Source organism: Chiroxiphia lanceolata, chromosome 1 (genome assembly GCF_009829145.1).
Source record: "Chiroxiphia lanceolata isolate bChiLan1 chromosome 1, bChiLan1.pri, whole genome shotgun sequence".
NCBI classification, from domain to species: domain Eukaryota; kingdom Metazoa; phylum Chordata; class Aves; order Passeriformes; family Pipridae; genus Chiroxiphia; species Chiroxiphia lanceolata.
Window position 1 is genome coordinate 126,552,888 of NC_045637.1, and position 6,000 is coordinate 126,558,887.

The window sequence follows — 6,000 nt, forward strand, 5'->3', positions numbered from 1 at the left end:
GGAAGTAAAACAAAGTGGGCCACAAGCTGGCTCTCTTGAGGGCCTCTGACCCTCAGTAACTCCCAGCACATGCAGACCTCAGCCACAGTATGTCCTCTTGCCTTCCACCCCCAGCAGTTCTGGGCCTAGGAAACAAGAGATGTCCTGTGGACTTCAGGATTTTCTCTTTCTATAGGGGAAATAAGTGTTAAAATACTGCATTTGAAATTCAGATACAAACCACAAGGTAAAGTAAAAATAAGGTATGCTGGAGAAGCGCTTCCATATTAGGCGGGCCAATGGAAAACTTGGCTCGGTTCTTTGTCAGTTTTGCCCCACCTATGGAAAACAGCAGAAAAATGTGGAAACATTGAGTAAGACTGAACTGTTGAGTGTCCTTGTGTTTATGGTTTGGCACAGAAAAGTGATACAAAATGAATTCTCTCCACCCCACCCCTTGCTATATTTTTACTGCTTCCTCCTCTATTCTTTCTTCCCATTTCTCTCTCTCTCTCTCTTGTTTATTCATCTTTGTAAAATATCCTTTCCTGTCTTGCTTTAGGTTTGTTATGTGTGGAGGTACATATGGCATATTTCATATCCACAAATATTTCATTTTCTTTTAATAGATGAAACCAAAAATACTTACCTAAAGGTGCCTACTTTCTTTACTGTTCCTGTCAGTGAACAGACTCTTCTAATATTCAAAACATACAATATATTGCTCATGAATTGTTAATGTTATATTTATTTATTTCATATGTGTCTACCTAGTGTCCTCTAATGATTCATTTTCTATTTACACTCCAGTAACATAGCAGTGTTCTTTTCCCTATTTCTACTTCCTCTCCTGTTTCTTTGATATTAATTCCTTGGAGTTACTTTTTGTCTCATAGCTGTCACTGTCTTTTTGGTTCAGGGTGTACCACTGCAGTTTTTATGGACCATTTTCTAACCTGCTGTTTTTAGCATGGCAGAGAGCCAAATAATAATAATGTTTATTAAAAAGAGATTAAATGAATAAAGAAAGTCATGGAACATTTTAAGCACTATGGAATTTGTAGTGTTTCTGCTACTCACATTTTTCCACAAACTTTGAATGAAACTACTTATCAGCACATAAATTACAATTATAGACATGTTTACCAGGAAACAAAAATACCATTAAGACAATTGAGCTACAATTTTTAGATCAAAGAATAACATTCACTTACAGAGTGTGATCACGTCTTTTGCTAGTGTCTGTCTGCATTGAGGTCATGAGCCTGTTATTTGAAGATAATGGCATTACTCTTTGCTTCAAATAGCAGCATTTGCGATTTCAGACCTAACAGCCCTTTACCTTCTCTCCACTCATGACTCACCGCTGACTCATTACCTTTAATCATTCTGAAAGCACAGGTTTTATTTTTGCTCTTCTTTTAATCACAATGCAAAAAAAATGCTTTGAAGGAAGGTACACTGCAGCAGTGTAGGTATGTACCAACACGCTTATTTTTGTAAATCTTCAAGTATTCCCAGTTTCTTATCCATGACCACAAACTGAATTTCACAGTCATGTCTAACAGAGGAAAGTCTAATGATCAGGAATTGGTGGGAGCAATTAAAGGCAAGTTTCTGAGATTCTGACAGCAAAGTTTGTCATTGAAGGTCAGATCACCTTTGGTTTTATTTATATATTATTTATTTTAACTGAAATACAGCTGTGAGAAAGAAGTAACATATTCATGACTTCATGGTCAATAATAAGATATACAATTGAATTTTTTTTTCCAGCAATGTTCCTTTTATTCATGGGAAAATCTAAGAGCTCCTCATGCCTGTAGTTAATTATGGTTAATTATGCCTGGTAATTGGACTATGATATGTGTGTTAATGGACTTATTAATGAAGAATAATGAACAACAGTTTGTGATACAGAAGAAGAATTATTGCTCCGTATTATATTCCCCAGGTTTCCTTCCTGCAAGAAAGCCCTGTGGTAGAGTTGGAATTTAGCTTACATAGACATAGAAAATTGCTGTACAGTACTAATGGCTTCCTGCTTGCATCCCTTTATGGAAACCTGTGATATTTTCCCTGAGAAATCAACCAGCTCTTAAGATGCTACATCTCTAAGTGTGACTGAGAGACATCTGAGCATTGGCAGAGGTGGGCGTTGTACCATGTCAAGCAGCGTAATCAGCATGAGGTGATCAATCTCCTTTCCAGGCACAGAAGCAGAGATGGACTGGGGCAGCAAAAGTTGCAGAGTGAGAAAGGAGCACAAGTTATAGCAGACTCTGTTGGGGCAGCCAAAGGGGATGCCCTGACAGTGGTACAGCAGGACATTCACAGTGACCAACCTATCAGGCACAGAAGTGAACAGCACAAAGTCCTTGTCATTCAAAGCAGAAATTTAGTAAGAGCAGATATGACAGAGAAGGTGGTCCACAAAAAGTTGCTGTAGTAGAACCACTTGTCGTGGTTATTATTCTTTCTTTGCGCTTTTCCTGTTTAGGAATTTCTCTGTTAGGTTGTGTCCTGGTTAAGTGTAAAGCATATGGGTCTTCTGATACATAACAGGGATTTTTCTAACAATACTTGAGTAAAAAAGATAAAATGGTATTCTGGTGTGTTGCAGCACTTGACATGTATTCACAATACACATCTGTACAGTCCTGTCCAATTCTATTGCACATATGTGCAAGATAATGAAATTAAGCAAGATGGAGCACTGGACATTGGAGTTGTTATAAACACATCCACTAAAGAAGATAATTTACTACATTGCCTACTGTAATTTTCTCATTTAACAGGATGAGTCTATAGGGTTGTATGCAATGCTTGTGAATCACCATCAGAAACCACTTACTTAGTGGATGCAGAAGTCCAGTATTTTAAAAAATGTATTTCTTTTGAATTTTCAGAATGAACAAAAGTTAAGATACTATTTCTTCTAGATAATATTTCATGAACAATATAGTTGTAAGCAGTGTAATAAAGAGTAATAGCTATGAAGTTAATTTTTATACGTATGTTGAAGAAATTGTCAGAGATGTCTTGCAGTCAGATTTTAGAGAGAAACAGCAGTAATGACTAATAAAAATTTTAATAAGGGCTAAAAAATACTAGTCAACATATTATTAATATAAGTAAAAGCAATTCAACTTTTTAAGTTCAGTTGCACAGTCTGAGCTCAGTCATATTTGCCAAAAATGTGCACTGGGATGTTTTTGTTTTTTCTGGAAGATTTTCTGGAACTTATGGAAAATGTAGTTATGTAGTCTAAATATACTCTGTGGAAAATATTCAACCGTAAGGTCCATTTTCCTGTTGAGGAGATCTCAGAGAAACAGAATTAATTGTGCCTGAGTCCTTGAGCTTGTCTGATTAGAAGATACGCATTTGATTTCTAAGATGTGGAGATTTATGTCTGAATTCTGACAGAATAGGCTATGTAGATAAACTTCTGTGTTTTCTAGAAGGTAACTTATCTCTAGTAACTGCAGTAATTTCTGGGTACCTGCAGTCATTACCTCTATGTTTTTACTGACTACATATGCAGCAGGCACTAAAGTTAAAAAGGTGCAAAATAGTAACATGACATGGCTTTGTTCTTACATTTGATTTTTTTCTGAATACGGAGAAATGAGCTAAAATTATATTGAAAAATATTTTACTTCCATAGTTTCTGTATCTTATTTGCTTGTCTGGAGAAAATATGTTAATTTTTTCAACTATGCATTGGAAGTCTTACCAAAATTTTCAGCTTTTCATACCTGTGGTCACTGAGACGAGAACTTGACATTTTATTTTCTTTATCCTTATAGCAAATATGGAATTATAGGCCAGGTAAAGTCCTGTACTTTAGATGTTTGAGAAAATCTGATTAATATAATCCCATTAATGATTTTGCTATGGCAATTGCTCTTGAGGAATGTTGCTTTCGGCTTTATCTCACTGGATTCTTTGAAAGGTCTCAGTGCCTTTCTTACACCTTCTACAGGGAAAGCACACAATGGGGAAAGCCAGGTAGGCTGAGGACCCTAGTATCATCTCCTATACATGGATTACCCATGCAAGATTTTTTAAGAATCAAAAGTGATGCTTTACAGTTTAAGTCTGCTTTCTGGCTTGCTTTCTGGCTTCCCATTATACAGAATCTCTGCAGGTGGTCACTCAAGTAAACTGCTTAGACATCATGTGTGAGAACCTGGGGTCTACTTTTCTCTAATGAGCTGAGTTAAGATGAAGAGAGTCTCACAAGTAAGGTTCCTGCTGTCAGTAGTACATCAGAGAAGATTAGTAAGAGGTGAAACAGTAATTCCTCCTCGCAAGAAACAGCAGGTAAAAAGCAAATGGAAAAGGCTCTTGCTGTGTTCCCTAGGAGATATTTCTAGATTGTATGTACTCAGGTCATGTTATTTCTGGTGGGAAGAAACCTTGCAACCTGTAGTGTGTGCCCATACGTGGTGATCTCTAGCACGCCCTGATGCATGGTACCTCTTGGAGGTTCCCATTATCTCAAAGCAAAACTGGCCTTGCAATAAATAAAAAGATAAAATTAGGAGGCAGAAGCAGCAGTTTGGTCCTATTCCTACAGTAAATCACTAGAAAGAACCTGATCTTTGCCTGATGTAAACTGAGTAGCTGTGCTGACCTTTGTGTTTGGTTGTTTTTTTCTTTTGTCTCATTGAATTTCCTCACATCCTAAACTCATTAAAATATGGCTCAGCCAAATTGCCTGTAAAAAATGGTTTAAAAGCTAAGTGCAGTAGCATATTGTAAGTTGTGTAGCTTCAGTCATAAATATTTTACAAAGATAGCACAAAGGTTCTCTAGACTGGGAGCCACAGACTTGTCTGTAGCAGAACTATTAAGCTGTCTGTGTCTTTGGGTTAATGCACAGATCAGGGATTCTAGACAGAGAGAGAAGACTTCCTACAAGAGCAGGAGGGGTCTAGGCTGGGCAGGTCATTGGCAACAAGTTATTCAACTCCTCTTTTCTCTTTGGTCCTTCCGCTAGGTGCTTGTAAACAGAATAACAACCTTTTGAACATATATGTTGCTCAAAAGAACTTCAAACTGGAACAAGGTTCACAAGCAAGTCATAGGGAGTCCTCAACATGAGAGTTGTTTGCACTGACATCTTGTGGTACAATTTAATTTGGGGATGGATCCTGATGCAGTTTTTGACAAACTTGCACCAGTGAAAATACTCTACTACTTGATCAAAATGACATTCATCACACAAGCTTACAGAGATTTATAGAAGTCACAAGGTTTTCTAAAGATGGAAAGCCTCCCATTCCCAGGTGCGTTTCCAAGAGTTAGGTGCTACAAAATTTTTATTTATTTGAAAATAAATAAATAATTTGTTTTCTTTTTTAAAGTAGCTTTCCAAGGCATGAGAACTAGTAGACTCATCTCAACATCATGTGGTAGAGCCGACACAGTAGTTACAGAGAGTTTTCCTGCTCTATTTCAAACAGAAAGAGATTGTTCAGAACAATGAAAGATTCCAACATTCATACAAAAATTATGTGGGTTTTTTCCAAAGACTTAAGGGTTAGACAAAAGAACAAAGTATCTGCTTGGTCAGTACAAAAGCTTAGATTTCTGTAGCATGGGCAAATAGCTGCAAAATCATTTTACTCATAAGCTTTACTTCTCCATTTCAAGCAGTGCTGTCATGTTTTGACAGATCATTCCAAAAGCAGTAGTAAAGCTTCACAGCAGACTTACTCCAGATGCAATACAAAAGAACAGGAAAAACGAACATTTGTAAAACACAGTGCAGTAATGTGTATAGTGGGCTGAAGAGAAGATAGGCCATTTTTTTGTAGTTGAATGAGCAGAGAGCAAAAAACATAACAGGAAAGTGCTTATTAGCCCAGACACTCAGTAGGTTCAGTCTTACTTTCATGTTCAGTGAAACTATTAGATGTTTTTGATCTAACAGTAAGGGTTTAAAGAATAAAAAGATTTGCACTCTTTGGCTGGCAGCTGTTCACTTCGAAGTCTAGCTTAATGAATTGT